We start from the raw sequence: 24,230 nt of genomic DNA on the forward strand, positions 1-24,230 counted from the left end.
CCTTTAGCAAGCATAGTGTCCTGTAGGCTAGCTTCTGTTTCATCATAAGCATGACAAAGATATTTCTGACATCTCAGATGTCTTGGTTTAGTGCAGCACTGTTGCAGACCATGCAGTGTCACTGCATTATGGAGGAGCAGGATGCTGTTCCTGTAGGACTTCAGTGTGTACTTGAGGGAATTTATTTTTACTGACCTTGGGGTTATGATTTAGTTGATTTTATATATGATGCTGTGTTTCTCAGCTGATTTGGGCAGTTCCAGTATTCTTGAGAAGCAGACAAGGCTTCTCCCACAGCGTCTGGCTGTCCTGACAGAGTGTGACAGAATGATAAATGTAAGCACTTGTAAATCTATGTCTTGTATCATTTGTTCTTAGATGTGTTGTAGCCCCTACCTTGAAACTGCACATTGCAGACTTAGCTGATGCTTCTGTGTCTCTGCATTTTCTGCATTAATATCAGGCTAGAGATTTCACATTCTTGTTAAGTTACTGTAGTTGTGCACTGCAAGGCTGCTCTGGATAAGAAATCAGCAATGTATTTGTCAGTCTCTTTCATGCTAACACTTTGCAGTTTCAGTAGCATAGTCTAAAGGCTTTCTGTGACTGACAGTGTTTTTTAAAAAGCACTCCCAAGTGATTTATGGGCACTTCCCTACTGGAATATTTTATCTATCTTTCACTATATTGTTTAAATTTTTGCATGCAAACACTGCTCCAAGAATTTTTTTTTTTATTTTGACTTTTTTGGATCTGGGTGATGCTAATAATCTGTATGAGTATTGCCCTGTGTCCCATCTCACTAGCATCACAGGAACAACAGTTTCTTGCACATATCTGTGTCTTGATATGTTTAATTGGTCTGTTTTATTGAACTATTTGTGATATGACCTCTTCTTTCAACAGTGGAATCAAAGATTTTCACACACAGGTTGTTTCCCTCTCCCTATAAATACATTTCTTAATTACTAGTAGTCTTTGACTAATTAGTATCTCAGGTATAGACATTACTCACTTTGTATCTACTTTTTTAGATTTGAGGTGTTGGGGAAAAAAGACTGTTCTATGTGACCTATGTTGCAGTGAGTATGGCTCACCATGAAGTCATCTTGTACTTATGCAGTTTTGACTGATTTCCCTGACTCTTGTAACATGCAAAAGAACTTAAAATTGGGGTCTGCTATACCCTCTACAATACTGTGCCTTTCCAATGTCAGCTATGGTGTAGTTGGATTAATTTTCATTCCAGGGAACATCAGCAGAATGTGGTGAGGTCAACACTTTTGCTACTCAGGAATACTTGCCAATATATCTTTTGAATCTTGGAATTTGGCATCAGGTCTTTTCCCTGTAATTTTTAATTTTTGATTTTGCCTAGGCAATATTTCATGACTCTAGACATTTGGCAGTGAGCACATTTTGTGTTTTATTCAAATAGCTCGAGTCCATTAAAATGTGGTTTTTGCCTGACATTTCAGTATCTACCACACTACATGGCCAACATGTATTCTCTGACTTTGTAAAAAGATGTCTTTATCTATCTCATCCTTATTGGTCCTTCCTCTTGGGATACTCTTTCTTCTAATCCACTTGATATCTTGAAACAAAGGTGCTGTTCTAGCAACATTGCTTCAGCTACCTTCATGTGTAATGTAGAAGAAACCATGTCGGGTATTCTAAAACATGCTAACCTTTCACAAACAAGTATCACTGTGAGTTTGCCTGCTCTGTGTATTTAGGGTTTCTATGTTTTAAAATTTTGATTACACTGAATCACTGCTCTCAGCCTGACTCTACTAAATTTTTAAATTAACTCCTTTTATCTGAAAATGTTATTCCTGTGATAAATAAGACACTTGAAATTCCAACCAATTTCTTTGATTTTGTGCTTGCACTTTTTATTGAAAGTATCATATGATTTAAAAGGTTAGCCTGACTACAATCTCTGTTGCTCATGTAATGCTAAGGAAATCGGAAATCGTCACTGAGTGAACTTGCTATCTGCCCTTAAATTGCCTACATTTTCTATTATCTTATCTTTGCAGTTGGTGATAGTCCACACTATGTAAAAAATTTATTTTTGCTAATTTCCACTGCATTGCTCTGGTATATATGCAAAAAAACCCAAAATCCCTTTGTATCAATACTTACTTTTTTTGACTTAGCAGACTGATTTCTAAAAGTTTTTCCACCACTGAGCTCTCAAGTGTTCCTTGCAGCCTTCGCTCTGCCCTTTGTTGTGCTTAGCCTTTTGGATGACATGTGCCTGTTGTTTTCTGTAGAGCTTCTTTGGGATGCCTGAGCATTTACATTTCAGCTGCTCTATCTTTCATCTCTATTGCTGGTTTTTCACAGGTTATCTTCTTGTGTTGAACTGATCTCAGCTGGCATCCACCCAGTTGTTCACTCACCCCCAGCCTTAGTGGAATGGGGGCAAGAGACAGAGGGTAAATGTGAGAAAAACTTGTGGGTCAAGGTAAAGACAGTTTAATAGGTGAAGGGAAAAACACCAAGGGAAACATGAGGTGATGCAAAGGCAATCACTCACGGCCTCCCATCAGGAATTTGATGCCCAGTTAGTGTCTCAGCAATGGCTGCACTGGAAGAACGCCCTCCCACAGTTTTACTGCTGAACATGACTTTGTATGGTTTGTGATATATTCTTGGTCAGTTTGGGTCAGCTCTGTGCCCTTCCAGCTTCTTGCCCACACCTCAGCTCACTGGCTGCGTAGGTCAGAGTGAGAAGCAGTAAAGATCTTGACATTGTGCAAGCACTTTTCAGCAACAGGTGAAACATTGCTTTTCTGTCAACACTGTTTTTGTCACAAATAAAAACCATAGAACTGTATGGGCTGCTGTGAAGAAAATTAACTGCATTCCAACCAGACCCAGGGCATTCCTAAAATTTCTGAATCGCTCACCTGCCATCCGGTGAAATTTAATGATATATTTTTTATTTTATCGGTCTTGAATTTAAATTATTGAGAAAACTCATGCAGCATTTTTCTGTATACATAAACCTTTTCAGAGGATTTGTTTTATAATTTAGGATTTTTCTCTGGGATGCATAAATTCCAATAAAGCTAGGACCATGCATTGCAACTTACAAAACATCATTTTGTGCTTTTCTACACTGAGGAGTATAATAATGCTTCTCACCCTGATAAATCTGTCTTCTGCACTGTCATTCCAACTTTGAAATAACATTTTCTCTGCCTCTTCTTCATGCCCTTGTTCTTGTATGAAAGAAATCTGAATTTGAAGGAGGATCACGGTATGCTTCAGTTTTGTCTTCCAGCTTGATCAGTCAAGGGAAAGGACAAAGGAGGGACAATCTTGGCCTCCAATATTGAAAGAGTTTTAGTTTGCATCTTTTTAAAATGGATTACTTTCCAGTTTTTCCTGAATGGGCTAAAGATCATTTATTTACTTAAGGAATGTTCTCATGCTTATCTCCTTATGGGCCAGAATTGTGACATTTTCTTTTCTTAGTTCCTTTTTTCCTGCTTCTTTTTGTTTCTGATTGTACATTTCTGTTGGAATACATTTCTTATACAAAGTGGTCAAAGAGTGGAGAGAGAGAGACAAACAGGAGGGTGGGAGCGAAGAGAGGAGAGGAGCAGAGCAGAAAACCAGCAGTGGTCCAGATCTTATTTCTTCCTTTATTCCAGCTGTTGTTTACTACCAATGACCTCCTGGAGCAAGAATGCTCCAAGATCCTACTGATCACAGTATAGGGCCACCCTGTGAGAACACTATTTATCTTGCTAAAAAGAAATATGAATCCAGGATCTGAATTTAGCAATAATACAAATATCTGGATCAACTGGGATCTGTATTTAGTGATGATGGTGGTGATGATGATGACAACAACAACAACAACAACAACAACAACAACAACAACAACAACAACAACAATAATAATAATAATAATAATAATTTAAGATCTACTTTTGGTTTCTGGTCTTGCAGTTCACAGTCCCTGTCTATGTATTAGTAGTAATTTATCTTACTGTCTTACAGAAGTGCTGAAACTTTTCATTATTGTTTGTAAATAGGGTTAATATGCTTATCTGAAATGTGTACAGAAGCTGTAATGAAATAAACTGTTTCTTTTAATGTAGTTTTTACACCTCAGACTTTTGTATTAAGACAAAGTATTCTCTGTACTAGACCATATGATGAATGTATGAATATTTTTATTGGAAAAGTAAATGCGTTGGATACTGAGATCTATCAAGCAGCTGTTTTGCATACAATGTGACTACATTATAAAAGCTTTAATATTCAAATTTCTTACCTGTGCATGGTGTGTGATAGTGCTTATAGATTTTTTTTGTGATGATAGAATGCAGCTGCTTTGAAGGAGGTACTTTGATGTATAATATTGATACACTGTAGATTAAAATTCCCATAGTTTCTCCTCAATAACAGCAGATTAGAATTACTATGATCCATTGTTCTCAACAATCTGAAGATTCCTTTTTTTCTGTTTAACAAAATAGAGAATGGGGAAGCACAGTCAAAAGAATATCTGAAACCTGGGAAAAATATAAACTAAGAATTTCACATTTTAAGTTTCAAAACTATTGCTTCAGAAAGTATGTATTGATTTCACAGTCCTGGGAAACAACTGCAAGGCAGAGCTTTGGTAATGACATACCCACACATAATTCTTTTAATGCAAGCAACAGCAACTTCAGAAGCACAAGGTAAAATTTTGTCCCATTCCTGATGAAATCTTAGATGGATGAAAAAAATGCCTCCCAGATTTTATTTTTTTCTGCTTTACTCCTAATCATCTGCTACCTTGTATCTTTCAAAAGCATAGGAAATAAGTCAAGAGGGTGTTGCAGAGTGGAGTGCAAATGTTCTATTGAATTCTTGGTGGTTGAGGTCAGACAATGCCCTGCGTAGGGTTATGTGCTGTGGTTACAGAATACAAATTCTGTGGGCAAGAAATAAAAATTGTGGAGGGGAAATGCTCTAAGGGTCTTGTGCGAGATGCTGCAATGGCTTAAATGTTAGGTGTCGATGCAGACAGAACATGCCTGGGGCTAGAAAGCTCAATCCAAAACAAAAAAAAAAAAGACATAATGTCGAGCTTTACAATGACTAACTTTTATGCCTCAGACCCTGGATTTCAGTCCAGGATTCTCTAAGGCATCCACACTCTGCAAAGTACAGGAAGAGACAAACACCTGCAGAATGCATTCACAGTAAACAGCATAGTGTACAGGTGCTGTCTAGAGGCAATCCATAAAGAAACATGGAAAAAAGTGATGTTTCTGGATGCCTTCCTCTTTCTAAAGTCCAGGCATGTAGATATTGTGTTTTTTCACAGCTAAATTTATAAAGGAAGCAATAAAAAAAATCTAAGCATGTATTTTTATCTTTGTTCTATATGCATGATACCTTTCAGAGAAATCAGCAATTTTATTTTGTGTGGAAAGGCTACCATTTAAAGATATAGTCTGCCAAGAGCTGTACACTGCAAGAAATGTGGTTTGGGGTAATGTGCGTAGTTGACTCAAGGAAAAAGCACAAGGGAACTATTGTATGGTGTGGCACATGATAGTGACTGGGAGAGCACACTCAAGATTCTCTAGGGTCAATTATGAAAGCAGGAAACGTTTCCACATGCTGGCTTTGGAGGTACCCCCTGAATGGAGCTCATGTAGCTGGTGTGTCATCCTGCAGAGCAGAGTTGTGCCAAGGAATGAGTTCAGATACCCAAAGCAGCGCTGCAAGTGACAGCTGTGACTGAGCCAGCAATCCCAGCCTCTCAGCAGAGCTAGATAGGTTTAAAATGTGCTCTGTTGATAGTTCTGTACTCCTTGCTAGGAGATAGCCTCAGTGATGAGGCTATTGCAGTGTTTTCATACCACACTCCATTGCTTGTTGGAGACATGCCTGAAATGTCCTGATTTGCTGTTGACTGCTTCATTAGACTGGTCTGTATTTTCATACTGTCTGGAGTAAATTGTTCACTGCTTCAGGGTAAAATACCACCTGGATTTTTTTTTTTCTTTTTGCTATTTGTTGGGATAACTGGTACCTTGAGAGTGTCACAAACATAGGTAAAGATTGTTTCTATTTAAACAGATATATGCACTTCTGTCCTAAATATGTGATGACATGTGTAACCTGTGTGAGTTACAGGCTTGCAGGCAGGAAAGTACACAGACCAAATTCTCATTACAGTAATGTTACCCTCCCCCCAGTCCATTAATACATAGTTTAAGGTTTGACACAACTGGAAATTAAACTTTATTTGGTAAATGAAAACGGGCTTTCATTAAGTCTTCAATTGTACCCATTGTTTGGTGATAGAATAGGTAAGGTCTTTCTGTGTTAACCCTTCAGAATCCATTATAAAAGCATTATCCACAATCTTTAATAATAGCTGAAATAACAGCAACAATAGCAATAATATGTTGGGGTTTATTTTTATAGAGAGGAACCCTTTCAATTTTTTTTGAACATTGTGTTATTGATCCGCCTTTCTTTTTGTTTAAAACCTGACGAAGCCTTGGGGAGCAGTGTCTGCAACACTGATGGAGAGCTGCAAATACTCTTTCTGTTTATGGGGGTCTTTTCTTTCCCAGTATTTTTGAAAGATAGGCTCTTGATCACACTAGCAGGCAATCTATTGATTTATACCTTAGGCTCAGCTCCCGAGGACAAGTCATCCTACATCCTGTAGGCTGTATTAAAAAATGCTATTGTATTCCCATGTGTTGATGAATTCTGTGAAGAAGGATACATATTATTAAAGGAACTTCAGTGATAATAATTGTGAAATCTTAGCATGTAGGTGAGACATGACTTTTGTGCCACATATAGTCCCACCAATGATCCTGCAGTTATCCAATGCACGTTACTGTCCACACAGTCCAACACTGTTCCAGTCTCTCCTCTTTGCTTTTAAAGCTCTGAAATTGAGGGTGAAAGGTTCCACAAAAAAGCAGCCTCCTTATTCTAGTACTGGGGGTGACTTAGAAAGTATTCGTTAGCCCACTCATGCTGTTGACCAATGGCTTCTAAATTTTCCTTCCATGATGAAACAGCTAAGATTCTGCTAATATTTTTTTGGTGAAATACTGGAATACCTGGAAACATTATCTGCTGAGTGTTAGTGCTGGGACGTTCATCAAGTACATACTTGTCTAAAAACAGGATGGTCAGCAGAGAGCTTCTTCACTCATGTCATAGTAAAAGTTAAGTCTGTATTGCTTCATCTTGAGTAATATAACTTTCATTATGTGTTGTTGTGTGAACACCTGAAAAGTGTAGTGCCTACCAAAGCATTTCACACTTAAATAAAAAAAGGGTGAGTATGAAAACTTCACACTGCTTTTTTTCTTTTAGTTTTGCCGCTAAATCACAGCATTGCAAAAATTGCAAAAAACCAGCATTTTAAGTAGAATGTTTTAGTTTTGGTCTGAGTAAAATGAAAGGTTCTGAAAATTTCTTTTCAGAAAAAAAAAAAAATATTTATGTGCTGAAAATGAAGGTATTTCCCTTTTCCAGATATCTATGTTTTACAAGTTTAACTTAACATTTTTCATTGCAATTTTAATTTCAAAATGGAAAAATACACTCAAGTATCTTAGTTTTTCTAAATTCAACATATTCACTTGAGCAATACTTGTGCAGTTTAAATTTGCTTATAACTTCATTTTTCATCTTAATTTTTTTGCCTTACAGGGTTTGCTCAGTCATAATTTGTACTTGCAAGTTTCTCTGGAGATATGAAAGTGCTATTGGCAAAACCCAGTTATCCTGTTCATATAGATAGCATGATTTCTTATTTGACTTATTCTGATTAAATTGTTCCCTTGCTGAAAGCATCTAAGACAAGATGGCAGACAGCATTCCTTATTTCCTTCTTGGGAAAATTGAGAAAGTTTCACCCATTCTATCATCCTGTCTGATGAACAACAAGTAATTGGAAAACTATTTACGTGTAAGAGATGTTATGTGCAAGATTCATTTAACTTTTACATTAATTGTTGGCAGCTTGCCATTCTTATAACTTCTTTATTTGAATTTGCCCTTGCATCCTTATGCAATTTTTTTTACTATAAGTTTCTTACATGAAAGACAGTTTTGTTTTCATTTTTTTATAATTAATTCTCATAAAAAATAAATTGTCAAGTTGTAATGCTTCACTGATGTTATCCTTCAACTTAATTATAAGATGATCAGAGGCTGATTTCACAAGCTTTTTGAATTTGAGCTATATTTTCAGATATTTTCCAGCTACCACTGAAAAAACTCTTGTCTAACCTTTTAAAAATAAAGACAGTCAAAAAAACCAGGAAGTAACACCTTTAGATCTAGACTCTGCAAATTGCTTACCCTCATGTGTATGGGTGCATTTAACTCCTCTGCAAGGATTTTTGTTGTCTGTGACCAAAATCCTCATGTCCATATTTAGATGTGACTGTGTTAAGCATAGTATATTTGGCAGGAGTGGGTACACATAACCATGGAGTCAGCTGTAATATCCATTGGCAAATCTGGCTCAGGAAAATGAGACTATAAGTGTAGGAGCAACGAATTTCTTCAGTTAACATAAATAAATCTGTGCCTGATTGTTCCATGTGCTGTTCCTCCTGTCACAAATATGAGTTATTTTTCTAGCAGGGCTTTTGTTCTTGTTGCATGAGGTAAACACTAATATTTACCTTACAGGTATTGTTTCCAAACATTGTCTTTTGTTTTGGTAGGCCTAAATGGTCTTACCATATCTTTTTCAACATTTTTTCTTACGTTACCCTGGAGTTCACCATGTGTGGTATCTTTAAAGAGCTTCACATGAAACTGAGAGCTCTGGTTTGAGATAAGACTAGTGACAGGTGATAACCATTCCAATCTTAAGAGTTAGGACCACTTTCTGCAATTCCCCCCTTCTGAGAAATTATTCTGAGGATCACAATCTCCATACTTTCTAGGGTACTTGCTATAAATTCAGTTTGATGTACCACTACACTTTAATCAGTACTACCTCACTGCTGTCAACTGTTCTGGAGAGAGAGTACACAACCCTCAAATCTTTCTTAGACCTGTGTTTGATTTGCAGATCTGATTGCCGTAATAATAAAAAAAAAGTTTATTTTTAGGGAATGGGATCCACTTGTTACAGCTTAGTGACATTACTGGCAACTGCATTTTATCAGCTAGTGAACAAGTTTTCTAAAAATGCATGCTTCACTTCCCCAAAGTGACTAAAAGGCAGTAGCTGTTTGTGAACACCTCCAGGGGGAGATCCTGTCTGCTGGAGTTTCACATGCCTAAGTTTTAACAATACATGTCAAAACAAACAATTTGTTTTCAAATGTGGTTGGTGTGTTGCAGTTAAAGAGGCGAGTCATGCCATATCCTGTGTCTAAGGCTGCACGGGTCCCCTCCTGTGCCTGACCGTAGTGACACACAGGGTTCATTCAGGATCACGGCTCACTGGGCGATTGGGGCTAGACTGCTCTTATCAGACTGGATGTGAATCTGGAGACAACTTAATTTCCTTTTCACTGCCAAAGCACCTTTGGACTAAGGACTCTTTTCTTAAGATCTTTGAAAGTGTTTACAAAGGTTTGAAAATATCTGTCTTTTACTTTCTTTCCACAGAAGCACTCCTGTTCTCATTACAAATATTCTTTCATACTTTACCATTTCAAGGACTCCTTGTATTTCTTCCCTGCCATTTTGGGCTGGCATGATGATCACAGACTTAATCACGTCAAAAACAAACTCATAACCTTTTATCACTTGCAATGTTTTCCACGTTCATTAGTCCCAGGAATCTGCATGCTTGATTGTTTAATTTGAAATCTGTTGCTCTGTTTTTCTCCAAAGCTTTCCAGAGATATAGGTGATAATCTTCTGCTTTTTTTTTTTTTCCCTAGATCAAAACATGAGCTTTCTGACTCTTAGAACATTCTGTGACATTAGAATCAAAAGACGGTAAATGAACTAAGGTAGGCTTTTCCCTTAAAAATATCTGCCAGAAATATTTTTGATATATATAATAAAAAATAATTATTGAATTGTCTAAATACTTCAGTATTGTTTTCTTTTTACTTTTCTAAAACACTCACATAGTTCTTTTTAGCTATATTTCAGTAAAAACTCTTGACCTCTTTTTCTCTTTAATGACCACTGACTGTATTCACTTAGTGGCCATTCCAGTGACTGTATGATCTTAGAACAATGAGTTAGATTTATTCTTGATTGACCTTTATTAAATTTGAGCTTTTTTTTCTTACTTGAAAGAGAATGTCAAACTTCTGGAATCGTTTTGGTCTCTCCCACCTCTAATAAATGCAGTATTGCCATAATGTTAGAGTTCTGCATGAATCGTTTTAAAGTATACTTTTACATCTGCATCTTCTCTTCATTAGCCAAAATCCACTTTCAGTTAATTTAAGATAATTGTAATTGATAGCTATGACCCTTTATGGAACCAGCTAGTTGAAACAGTATCTTCCCCCCAAATTCAGCCACCTGTCACTATCCAAAGCCCTGAGAACACATGGATGTGCCCATATGGATGAAGGAGCTTTGCTAGCTACTGTTTTTAAAGATGTGAATCTCTGTGAGGGAGATGCAACTCCAGAGAAGCAGATAGGCAAGGCTGTAAGCAAGGATCAGATGTATTTCAAACAAATCCTGAGAGTGCAGAGTGAAGAAAGGGTAAGATTAATAGCTTTTGAGAAAAAGTCTGCTTGAAAGTAGCACTAACAACTGTGTCCAAAAGCAATGTTTAATACATTTTAAATTTCTTTATTTCTTGCTAATTTCCTACTTTGTTATGAAAAGCAGGATTCTGAACATTTTCAAAAAATCCAAGATTATCAAAGAAAAATCTGACTCTATAACCAGTTTCTCTTTGAGATAGAAATCATAGTTACATCTTCTTGTTTAGGTAGAAGGCAGACACAAATGCATGTGTAGATATGTGCGTATCTCTAGCCTTCTAATGCTGACTTTTAAAATGTAAATATAAACATAAAATAAATAAACATCAAAAAACAGTCTGAATGGAGTGATCTGTATTCCCTAGGTCTCTGTGCTTTTTATTTACCAATTACACATTACTTATTCACTCTCTGTTTCTTACTCGATTACAAAATCAGTGTGTCAAAACACTGGTTATTGGTCTGTGCTGTTGCAGAAGAATATGCCAGCTACAAAACACAGACAGGAGCATGTGAATTACAACTTATTTTTCTTATACAGTCTTTTTCCATAATAAACACGAGTAAGCACAGCACTTGGTCTTCATTTGGAATTTTATTTATTGCTTATTACTAAGGAGTTGTGGCCTTTGAATTGGTTTTCATATTCATTTCTGTATAAGTCTGTGAAGATATTGTTTTTATTTTTTTAAAGGAGATTGAAATTGGATTGCTGTTTCAATAAATAGCAAAATATACATTTACCTTCTAAAGCATTAATTATTTGTTTAAATATGTATTAGGCCTTTTATGAAATATATATCACTTACTGGACTTCTGGTTCATAACATAGCTCTTGAATAACATGCAATTCTGCAATTCTAAAAAGTTTTTGTAATATCAGTAGTCTTTTTCATTTAACACTGCTATTTGGAAATTTCTGTACTAAACAAAGTCCAGCATACATTAATATAATGAAATACCTACTTAATAGCAAAATGAGGCAGTTTTTTTATTGATGAAGAAAGACAAAAATTTGCCATCTAGGTTTCTCTGTTGGTATCTGGATACTGCAAAACTCAAATTTATACCTTTCCTGCTTTTCCCATGGGGTTGCTTTACTGCATTAAAACCTCATAGTAAAAACCCACATGCTGAGTAGGTTCTTTCATCTTTCTTAGTTCTGGAGATCTCAGTCTGTTCAGCTGGGATGTTTCCCTTAGGAAGACAGGAACAGCAAAATGGTTCTCCCCTCTTGTTTGTTATCTTCCAGCAGACAGTTCTAGTAAAGTTGCAGAGATATATATTTAATGTTTGCTGATAGAGGACTTGAGATTTATTGTGGTATGTTTAAACAGTCACTCTCTGACTTGTATCCACCCTCCACATCTTGCCTTTTGTATGTTGAGGGTGTGTTGTTTCCTTCTTGCTTTCTTTGCAGATCTTTGTTTTGGATGCTTAAAGTTAACCTGGGGCTTTGAAAAGTGACAACTTGGCCCTGTGCAAATAAGGGTTTCCCTTGCTTTGCTCTAAAAATATAAACATTTTACTCTTAAGTTGAAGGTTTGCACCTCCACTTTCAGCTCAGAGTTTCTTAAAGATGTATTGCTGAAGCCCAGTCAGAAAAGTGAAGCCCAGTGTATAAAAGAAGAACGTGCAATGATGAGACCTTCAAGTTGGAACGTGGCTTCAGCACAGTCACTAAAGTTTGTGTGGATGCTGCCAGCATCCTTCTCTTCACTCTTCCACTCACTGATGAAAGATAGTGCCACCATCCCAGGGGTTCGGCATGTGGTATGCAAGAACATGGCAGGGGCTTCCTTTAGCTGGCTTTGCATGTTTGTAAAAATGAATGTGAGTCGTGATTCTGCACAGACCTAGCACTGTGGTGTCTTTCCTCCAGTGAAAATTGGATGAATTAAATTTAAATGGATGCAATTCCTGCAAAGAGATATTAATATATGATATTGTTGGCATAAAAATACTTTTTATTGACTTTCCACTGGGAATTTTTTCTTTTTTTTTATGAATGAGATGCTTCTCTATAATTTTATTTTGCATGAGAGCAGTTTTGTAGACAACTGAAATTTATAGGCTTGCAGTCTTCATAGATCTTTGCATTCAGGCTTCAACAATGATATTCAGCATTTTCAGAGATAAGTAGCACTGACTGTTGTTCACATGGATACCATTGCTTCTGATGGGAGAATATCATCGACAGTTGTATGTGGTTGATTTACAAAAGCTGTCATTAGTAACAGCATCTTCTTTTTCTGTCCAAAATTTGCTAACAAACATCCTGCTTATGGAATTTAAGATATGAATAGTGCTGGCTTGTGAGGGAAGGAGCTGGATTTTGCTGTACACACGTATACACTTCCCTACTTGTCTCTGCCAATACACCACAATCTTGATTAGTGATACAGTCTAATATTCCAATCCTTCACATCTCCTGAGTCCAGATTTCCACCCATGCAGAACTGTGCCACATTTGGAGGTTCAGTAGGGTGTGATAAACAACTCATTTGAGACTAAAAGCAGTTTTTGAATTTGGATCTCCTGAGGTAAAAGGCTAGTTCACTTATAATTTATGTTGTCTAGCTCATTCATGACAAAGATTTTCTGCACCAGAAACACCTTGACAGGTGTTAGTACAAGACACTATAGTTACAATTAATGCAACAGCTTTATTAAATTTGACATTGACATGTGTATTAATAATCCTTGGACTGGCATAAGAAAATCACTCAGCTATAATTTGAAAGTTTGCTTATACATGTGCATATTTGTGCTTGGTGTATCACACCGAAAACCCTTTTTCCTTGTCTAATGCCTTCTGTCACATCAGTATTATAAAGCAGATGTTTATTATAAATTATAACTCTTCAATATATGAGTATGTAAGGATGCAAAGTGAGTTTATGACTTTTCAAGATTGTGCCTAACAAATTAAACTACATATTAACATCAATCCTACAGATTCATTTACAAATAAGATTACCTGAAGTGCAGTACTGCATAACTGAATACTAAAACTCTTAGAGAAAGGAGGTATTTGCCAACAGCTGAAGTACTGAAACATATCAAGTCTAAGAGATACAAAAGACTGCAAGGGAAAAAAGTAGTCTCTTTCACTAAGAGTGAAAGATTTCTGCATTGTTTATTTTCTTAATATTCTTTTCTACTCTCTGTTGTTTGAATTCCCTCCTATTCTGAAAAAAAAATAGAAAAATAATTTTTTTAAATTGTTGTGTTTGTATGACATGGTAATTTGAAAATTAAAAAAAACCCCTGAAGTAATTGTAATTTATCTATAAATCTGTTAATTGCAGTAATTGCGATTCATCTATAAATCTGTTAATTGCACTTTAACCCTTGCTGAGTTGATGGCTTTGGGTCCAGCTATATCAGTAGTGCATAAAATTTTAATCCTTTTTTTTTGTCCAGAATTAGTACTTGTGTCTTAACATGCATGAAAACAAATAGAATTGTTTAGAATTGTTTAGAATGAGTCAGAAGGAAATGGGGCCAAACTAGGAAAAAGAATGCACAGAGTAATTGCAAAAATAAAGAAACCTCTGAAAATGCGTTTAAAAATTGTTTCAGTTTTTCCTTTAGGGTAAATCAACGTTCCTCAAGCTCATATATTTTGAAATTTATTTTTTATGAGGACACTAACAGATGTACCACACAGAACAAATTTGCAGTGGTGGTGAGTTAGCTGACCTTTCAGTCTAAATTAAGGGAAAAAGATAATTTACTTCTTCTGACCCACTTTGCGCAGATGAATTGAGGTATTTGAGTTCTTTTTGAGATGCTGTTTGACATTTTATCTTTTTTATCTTTTTTTTTAAACTTTAAATTTGTTACTTAGCTTTTGAATTTTAGATTACATCACATACCAGGAACTCTGGCATTATTTGTTCTCTTAGTCCTTTTCCCTCTTTTTCTCTCTTGGACTTGTTTTCTTTTTTGTCTGGGATTTATATGACAAATTACAGATGTCTGCAGTGAGGGTGTGCAATGTAGATGTCCGTGTCTGAACTCCTGTGGCTCACCCTAAAGAAAGACAGTACTGAAGTACAGCTTATCTCATCCTAATGCAAATATTTTAAATGGGTCAGAAGAAACACCTTAAAAATGCCTGTTCCTCCCTACTGACTGCAAAAGGTGACAAGGGGGAACAGCAGAAAGGGATGTGTGTAATAGCAGGAGTCTAAAAGTAATGTAGGCATCTAAAAGAAAGTGATAACATTTTGTTATCTACTCTCTTATATAGTAGCAATTTCCATGATGCAAGATCAATCTCTGCCACAGGGAAGGCTGCTTCTTGTGTCTCACTCTGCTTTCCAGTGGTTGAAGTTTTAGAGGAGCTGCTGCATCTCCTTTTTATTGGGGTGCTGGAACGAATATCAGTATTGCCAGTGATGAAGAAGACAGCAAATACATCTCATTACGTGTTTTTCATCCAGTTTCTGATAGAGCAAATGCATTTCAACTAAACAAATTTTGATGAGAATTGTTTCATTTTTGGCTTTCACTCTGCACTTAGAAAGAAATAATTTTTACATTCTAACCACTTTTATACTAAAATTCAAGTAAGTTTGGAGCAATAAGGGAGAGTAAAGCTGAGCTAGGATTTCTTTTATTTTTTAAGTCAGTTCTCTATGCACTAATTCTATATTTTTCTTATCACAAGTGTTACAAGCCAACACTTAAAAATTTTTTCTTAACTTTTTAAGACAATGCTATGGTTAGGTTGAAGGTCTAAGCGATGTTATTCCTGACAGTACCTTTCCATGTCTTCATATGCCAGATTTCTTTTCCATTCCTAGCAAAAGTGATCCTCTGATTTATTATTTAAGACTCTATTTCTAACCAGCCCTCTTCTTGTAGCTTAGCTTATGGCTGTGCTTTTTTCGATCAGGATTCCCAGTATACAGCACTTGTTCATGAAATGTTCAAAGTTGGTTATGAATCTGTTTTCATTGGGGAATGCAAACAGCATTGTATTACTTGGGATAAAGGTGAGGATATCTGTGAAAATACCCCAGTGGAACCAGACAACTGAAACTATAGCAGTCACCTGTAGGACATTTGAAATTCGTACCAGTATGGAGGTATTTTCTCAGGTTTTGTGTTTTTAAGGGAATGAGACTTTGTGACAGAGAAGCAAAAGTTCAGAGAAAGGAGGGAAAAACAGGCTAGCAAGAAGGAAAAGGACATGTTTTCAGTAGCTGGATAACAAACTAGAGTAAAATCTGAATGGGTTATTTTTGAAGCTGAATGCTACCTAGTGTTGGGAGGAGAGGGTTAAAACTGAAAAATTTGTCAAAGAGGAGGGAATAGTTTTACTCAAAGTGACTTTGCAGCTGCAGATGCTAAAAATGTCACCGAGGGAAAACCCTATTTTTTATGCCTAATGTGTTCCAACCTCTGCCTGTTTTGAGAAGTAGAATTCCTGCAGAGAGAGAACACACTCTCACAGACATGAGTGTGAAGCCATAACTAAAGCTTTTCTTACTGTGAGGTGCAGAGTGCCCCTCATCCACCTCTGCTGCCCTCCAGGATGAGCTGAGCCTAAGCAGGCCTGTGTGTCCCTGTGTGTCTCTGCTGCCTGGAGTTGTCAGAGAGGTAATGAAATAAATCTGCTCTTTGTGTTTCAGCTGGGGTTTGATGGTTGCCTTTGGTTACCTGTGTTTGTTGATTCACACACCTACCAAGAGCTGGAGGCACTTAGCAAGGGATATGCCTTGTCTGATTCCAGTTGAGCTCAAGAAAACCAGTATGTGCAATTTGTTGTTGATAGAGAAGGTTGAATCAAATATATCTGAAACATCAATATGTTTGCCTAGTTGATTTTCTCTTCCTCAAAGCAGAGTAAAATTAGATTAATTGATCAAGTCAAATAATCTAATGGTACATGGGGGAGTAGAATAGTTGGTGTTGGCCTAAATGCACAGATGAAAACAGTAGTTTCCAGCAAATACTGATTTTTTGCCTATTTTTTCTGTCATTTTTGCACTTGAGAGGCCTGTGGTGTCTATTGTCATTCCACTGTCTAGCCACTCACTAGTTGCACTGATGGCAATATATTTTTGTAGGTCAAAGTGATCCTCCACATGTGTTTTACTGCACTAAACCTGAGAGATTACATTTGTTCTTTTTTTTTTTCCTAGCTGCTGTTGTCTGTCTTAGATTATCCCTGTGCTTCTTATCAGCACAAAACTTGGGCATCCTTCCTCATGGTGTACCCTGATGAGGGCAATAGATGCAAAGATTTTGAATGTCAAAGTCTTCATTATTGAAACACTTGAAAAGCCTCATTAGTAAGAAACAAAACAGAAACACCTACATCCGTTTTACTTATCTGTGTCATCAGTGACAGTTCAGAAAGACAAACATGTTTCCCCTCTATTACTGGCATCATTCAAATCATAAAGCTTGAAGGAAAACAAATGCAAATAAATACATGAAACTTACTGAAATATTTAATTGTGGCTTTAGCCAGCTGAATTTGAGCCAGCAGCATGCCCTGGAGGCCAAGAATTCCAGTGGCATTCTAGATTGTATCAGAAATAGTGTGGCCAGCAGGACCAGGGCAGTGATTGTCCCCCTGTACTTGGCAGGGGCGAGTCCACACCTTGAATCCCATGTTCTGTTTTTGGCTCCTCACTACAAAAAAGGCATCCAGGAGCTGGAGTGAGTCCAGAGAAGGTCAGTGCAGCTGGGGAAGGGTCTGGAACACAGTTCCTATAAGGAGCAGCTGAGGGAGCTCAGGGTGTTTAGCCTGAAGAAAAGGGGAGGCCCTCTTGCTCTCTACAAATATCTGAAAAGAGGTTGTAGCAAGGTGGGAGTAGGTCTCTTCTCCCAGGTAAAAAGTGAGAGGACAAGAGGAAATGGCCTCAAAGTGCTCCAGAGGAGGTTTAGACTGGATATTAAGAAAAACATTTCTTCACTGAAAGGGATGTCAAGCGCTGGAACAGACTTCCCAGGAAGCTGGTTACATCAAGATTCCCTGAAGATATTTAAAAGATATGTAGATGTGTCACTTAGGGACATGATTTAGTGGTGGACTTGGCAGTATTAGGTTTATGGTTGAAACTGAAGATTTTAAAGGTCTTTTCCAACCCAAAAATTTCTATGATTCTGTGATTCTATGTACTGCAATATAATTTAGTACTAAGTAATGCCAGGAAATACTTGGCAACATCCTATTTTTTTTTTTTCAATCTGAAGCAGAATATCTGTATTATTTCCATAGGAGCTAAGATAAATAACCTTTCAAGAGCATTTCAAAAGGAGAAGAAAGGATTTAATTACTTCCTTTTTGATCTAAAACCAGAAAATAATTTGTATAAAACTGAATCACTGAGGAGTACACATACAAAATCCTCACAGATCATCTTCTGTGTAGTGCATGTACAAAAACTGCTTCTACATTATTAAAACCTTTAATTACTGTGGTTGTGTTTTTATTTTGGTGGTTTTTTTTTTGTCCCCAGCAAAGCACTATGAACAAGCTATTGGGCAAACTGCTGCTGCAACATGTAAAAAATACAACTAGTAAATGTATCAACTGCACAGATATATGTAGTATGAGATGAAATAAAGTACTGTGAGTGCAGAGCTGCTACCACACTCCCCACAGTCTCATTCTCACTTGTTTCTCTGGTGTACACGTGTGGTTGGCTGGCAAGTCACTTGATTACAATGTGGGAAGTGTCTAAGTTTGAAGTTAGTATTGCATCTCTATTTTCCCTTTGGAGATTTTTTTCTTCCTTACCAGTCCTTTTCTTGTTCCTACTTTTTATTTTCTGAAATGAAACGTTATAGCTCTTTATTTCAAACAAACTTTTTCATTTCACGTTTTGCTGTTCATTTTCCCCCCAGAGGATTAGAAGATGGCTGAAATAACTTGAAAATAAAGCCAAATATTAAGCTGAATTTTTGTTGTTGGTTTCTCAACTGAATTAAAAAAAAACCCAAAAAAACCTCCACAGCTCACACAATTCTACTTGAAAGGCTTTTGTAGTGATTGTAGAGATGCATATGAATAAGCATATAGCACATAACTCATGCAGTAAACATTTAACTTCCCAGATGAAATGCCAATAGCATTTGGGTTAATGTAGCTCGTTGTGCCTGTGTGCTGTCAAGGTCTTCTGAGATCTTGTGTCATGCTTTTCATTTGCTCCACCTGGGCTCATGACTTACCTTCCAGTTATTCTGTCATTTGCATCACTCTTCTTTTTTTTTTATTTCCTGCATAGCTGTAAGTAAGTGAAACCACTTGTGCCCATGAGGAGACACATTTATTCTTTTATTGAAATGTGTCCCATTTTATGTTTCAGCAGTAGAAATATGACATGGTTTCTGCTTATTTTTATGTAAATGCTTTAGGTGCAAATGTTTTATTATTTATTTTGTTGCCTCTTGAGCTCTACGTGCTAATAGCAAATCAGTTCTTTCTCACAGCTTTCTTTTATTCAGATGTTTATTCTATTTATGTCTATTGCAATGGAAGAGTTAGAGGATGCTTAATTTTTTTTACACTGTGTAGTTTAAGTACAAGTTCTTCAAAGTGAATGTTTCTGCTACAGTAGTAAAGCCTGGACAGTGAGCAGTGTTTGGAAAAGTAATTCTTGCACCTGCATTTGCTAGAGATAACCCCAGTCTGATGTATCAGCTGAGCTGATGGGAAGCAGGCTGGGGAATGTAAAATAGGCTGAAGAAGGTGTGGGACAAATATATTAGAAAATGGAGCATTTTGTTTTTTGAGTCTGACTGTACTGAGAGCCAAGGAAGTGTGTGTTCTGTCCATCTGTAAAGCTAATCAAGTAAAATGAAAAGGCATTAGTTTTATACAGGAATATTATAATTACAATAGCATCCACAGCAAGAGCAACAACAGCAGCAATAATAGTAATATTAATAAAGGATGTAATTAAATTTTTGCAAAGCCTTTGCTGGGTAAAAAAATCACAGACTTAAACTGACTACATTTATTTACAATATTTTCTTTCACATTCTCCTCTACTTTAAATATCATAAGACCTCAATTCTTTTAGTGGGATGTTGCTACTGCTGCTTTATTTTGAGGTTTTCAAAGGATTTATTATTGATAATTAATTTTAGATAGGAATTGCAGCTCCTTTCTAGACATCAAAACTACCCTTATGAAATTAAGCAACAAATAAGAATAAACTTTTGACTAAGCATATAACAAAAAAGTCTGTTACTCTTACATTCACATCTTATATTTTTACTTTTAATATTGTCTGCCTTTCTAACTTGATTTTAATCTGCTTTTCAGGGTTGCTCTCAGTAACATCACTGTTAGAACTTGTGCAAACAGCTGTGACAGAACCCTGATAACTGGTCTCTTTTCATACTTGATGACTAGTACTGATTCCTGATGCATCTTCTACTAAGACAGTAGAGTCCATTGACCAGCTCAGCTTAGTTAGGCTGAGCTGCTGGTGGCCTGTCATATCAGCCACTGATTTATTGTTACTCTGTACTTTTTCTTTCCTCAGATGCAGCTTAGGTTGGATCATCCAAATGAATCCTAGACTGGATGTGTTGGCTAAAGCCCATTGCAGCACTCACAGAGGCCCTCTGGATGGGAAGGCACTTACAGGTATATCAGGGATTGGTGCCTTTTCACTGTGGAAGGTTTCAATGTTTAATTTGTATAGTTGCTTAGTTGGCTCATAGTGAGTCTGAGAATTCTTAACTATTTATCCTTACAGCATCTCTGAGAGCTAGGGAATTGCTTTTCTCACTGTTTTACAGCTAGAGAGCTGAAATGTGCTGCTAACCAGCTTTCCCAAGGTCACATCAGAAATCTGCAGTGCAGAAGGAAGCTGGCTAAAGCCCTAACCTCTACCAGTGTGATCCTCCCTCTACCAGATAAAAAGCAAGAACAAACTAAAACCTATGCCTCAGAGGGAGTTTTTCAGGCTGCTTTGGCAGCATGTTGTGTTTCTAACTATTTCTATTAGTTGGTTTTTCCTTTACACTTAACCTAGATGTTCTCTGCTGCAGCATAAGCCCATTAGTTCTGTCCTCATTGACTAAGGAGAATAATTTGTCCCTATCCTCTTTATAGTAACTCAGTGTATTTGTAGATATGTCATGCCTCCCTTCTGTGTTCTTTTGTTTAGTCTAAACATGCCCAGTTCACTTAACCTTTTCCCACAGATCTTATCTTTTTTGTTGCTCTCCTCTGAAGTCTTTCCAATTTGTCTGCCTTTTTGAAAATGTTGTGCCCAAAACTAAACACAGTAACCCAACAGAGGCCTAATCAGTGTCAAGAAAACTGCAATCCCCAGCAATCCCCAGGAACAATAAATCAGGTAAGGAAGGCAAGAGACTGGCATGCCTGGGTAGGGAACTACAGGTCAAACTAAAGGAAAAGAACATGCACAGGCAGTGGAAACAAGGACAGGTAACCTGGAAAGAAGGAAGAGGAAATTTGGTTGGGTAGGGATGGGGTTAGGAAGGCCATGGTGAAGCTGGAACTGAACCCAGCAAGGGAACAAAGGAAAACTAGAAGGGCTTCCAACAGTATGTGAGCCCAAAATGGAAGGTCAAAGAAGGTGTACTGCCCCTGATGAACAGTGGGGGTGAACAGGAAATAACAGATGGGAAGAAGGCTGAGGAACTCAACTGGGGGAGCAAAGGCCCTCCCACTGTAAGTAAAGATCATGATCATGGCCACCTGGAGAACCTGAATAAGTTTATGGAACCCAATGAAATGCATTCCATGGTTCTGAGGGAATTGGCTGATGTAGTGGCCAACCTGCGTCCTGTGATATTTAAAAAGTCATGGTAGTCAGGGGAAGTCCCAGATGACTGTAAAAAGGGAAACATTGTACCTATCTTTAAAAAGGATGGAAATGAGGACTCTAGGAACTAGTGACCTATGAGCTTCCCAGCTGTCCCTGGGAAGGGCATGGGACAGATACTCCTAGAAGCTTTCCTGAGGCACATGGAAGACAGGAAGGTGATTCAGGACAGCCAGCCAGCAGGTCAAGTCCTGCCTGACCAACTCAGTGACCTTCTGTGATGGGGTGACTCCATCAGTGGTCAAAAGAAGGGGGCTACAGATGTCATCTATCTGGTTTTCTGTAAAGCCTTTGACAGTCCCTGAGAATATCCTTCTCTCTAAATTGGAGAGAGATTGATTTGATGGGTGGACTGTTAGATGGAAGGTTGTTATCCAGAGTGGTTAACCAGAGCTACATCATCTACTATGGTTACATCCAGGGGTTAGCAGTCAACAACTCAGAGTCCCAATGACATCAGTGATGAGTGGTGTCTCTCAGGGACCAGTGTTATTTAATAACTTCAGTAATGACATAGATGAAGGGACCAAGTACACCCTCAGCAAATTTGCAGATGACACCAAGCTGAGCGGTGAAGTTGACACATCTGAAGGACAGGATTCCATCCAGAGGGACCTGGACAAGCTCAAGAACAGTGCCAAAAGGAATCTCATGAGGTTTAACCTCCAGTGTCAACACAGGCTGGGGGATGCAGAGATGGAGAGCAGCCCTGCTGAGAAGGACTTGGGGGTGCTGCTGGATGAGAGGCTGGACATGACCCAGCCATGTGCACTCACTGCCCAGAAGAGAAAGCCAAATGTGTCCTGCGTTGCATCCAAAGCAGTGTGGGCAGCAGAGAGATTCTGCTCCCCTGCTCCCCTCTGGTGACACCCCACCTGCAGTGCTGCACCAAGCTCTGGACCTCCCAATGTGGGAAGGACATGGACCTGTGGGAGCAAGTCCAGAGGAGGGACACCAAGTTGATTTGAAGGCTGGAGCACCTCTCCTATGATGAAAGGCTGGGAGAATTTTGTTTGCTCAGCCTGGAAAAGAGAAGACTTCTGTATGATCTGTTTGTGGCCTTCCAGCACCTGAAGGGAGCCTACAAGAAAGATGGAGAGAGAATATTTACAAGAGCATGTAGTGACAGGAAAAGGTGTAGGGGGATAGAATACAAGAAAATAAAGATAGTGTAGAAAGTAATCTCACCCCTAAGGAATTGCAGCTGGGCCAATTATCAAAGATTAGGAACAGACCTGACTTTAACAGGCCACAGCTGTAACCAATGAGAAGAAGAGTTATAAAAGAGTGGGTTGGTTGGTTGAGAAGGGACCTAGTGTCAGTTGGCTACTCTGTGAAGAAGAAAGTGTCAGTTCTCTGAGGAGCTGTCCACAAGGAACACTAAGAAGGTATGAAACTTTTGCAATACGGAGACAACAGTATGGAACCCCTGCAATAAGGTGACAACACAAGGGGGAAAAGTTTTACCTGAGAAAGAAAGTAGTTTTGATTAGATATTAGGAAGAAAGGCTTTATTGTGAGGGTGGTGAGGTACTAGAACAGGTTGCCCAGAGAAGCTGTGGGTGCACCATGCCTGGCAGAGTCCAAGGCCAGGCTGGATGGTGCAATGAGCAACCTGGTCTAGTGAAAAGTATCCCTGCCCATGGTAGAGAGGATTGAAACTAGATGATCTTTGAGGTTCCTTACAACCAAAGCCATTCTATCTTTCCATACCTATATAAAAAACAAAATAATTACCTTGCTTGTTTTACATGTGACGTGTCTATTATTGCAATTCAATATAAAAGTTGTCATTGTTAAAGTGTGCTATTGTGATTGTATTTAGTCTTTAATTTAAAACAATGCCAATACTTTTCATGTAGCATTATTCTTGCTAACATGCTATTAGTTTCCATACCCACTGACTTGATAAATATACTTCACTTACCCTTATTACTGTTACTGCTTGTTACTGCTGACTAACCTGAATCAGAGTAAGCCTTATAAATTAAGATGGGTAGGGTCCATTCAGATTTGAGTGGGCTACAAGGCACCTGAGAGCAGATGGAAAAGAGAAGTTTGGTGGAATTTGTTGAATTACTATTGTTATACTAGCATATTACTGAGTTTTGGTCTGCTTTTAAATTCATTATCGTGTTTGTCTTTTGAATGTCCCTGCTAAAGAGCTAACAATTCCTTGATTTTTCTTAACAAGCCCCATGACTGTAAGAAGCTTTGACAAAAATATCTTTGCCTTTTTTTTTCCTTCTTGACCAGTAGCATTCTTTCTGCCAAGAAATGTAGGAATAAGGAAGAAATGTCAAAACAATGTTTTAGACTGGGGATTTTTGGTGCAAATCTCTTAAGGGTCACTGATACCATCCTACAGTGAATGTGTCTTTATTGAATCTCATTTCATTTCTTTTTAACAAAGGTAGCATCTTAAATACATCAGAGTTGCATATGGTAAATATGCCATTCCATATCTATTTTGTACATATATAATGTCTATAAAATATTTGCCCAGTTTTAATTACTATGGTAGCTGAATTTGTGTTATATAACACAAATTCTGTCTTTTAACCTGTGGTTAGTCATTACACAGCTGCCAGTTCTCTGTCTTCTAAACATTTGTGTATTTCTATGGTGTGCCAGTCCATAATAGTTCAGCCTTCAAAGTTGATGCATGAATTAATAGTTCCCCCTGGTGACAGCT

At 37.6% G+C, this 24,230-nt stretch overlaps 1 long non-coding RNA gene across 1 annotated transcript in view; it reads left to right on the forward strand.

The window, feature by feature from the left end:
* The window catches only part of LOC143693347 (uncharacterized), an 88,239-nt gene that overhangs the window by 6,319 nt on the left and 57,690 nt on the right, over window positions 1–24,230 (forward strand). Inside the window, exons 4-5 of the long non-coding RNA XR_013180904.1 lie at window positions 9,912–9,983; window positions 20,222–20,325. This is a non-coding gene — a long non-coding RNA (uncharacterized LOC143693347). The remainder of the gene's footprint in view (window positions 1–9,911; window positions 9,984–20,221; window positions 20,326–24,230) is intronic.

This window comes from Agelaius phoeniceus, chromosome 2, assembly GCF_051311805.1.
Source record: "Agelaius phoeniceus isolate bAgePho1 chromosome 2, bAgePho1.hap1, whole genome shotgun sequence".
Classification (NCBI taxonomy): domain Eukaryota; kingdom Metazoa; phylum Chordata; class Aves; order Passeriformes; family Icteridae; genus Agelaius; species Agelaius phoeniceus.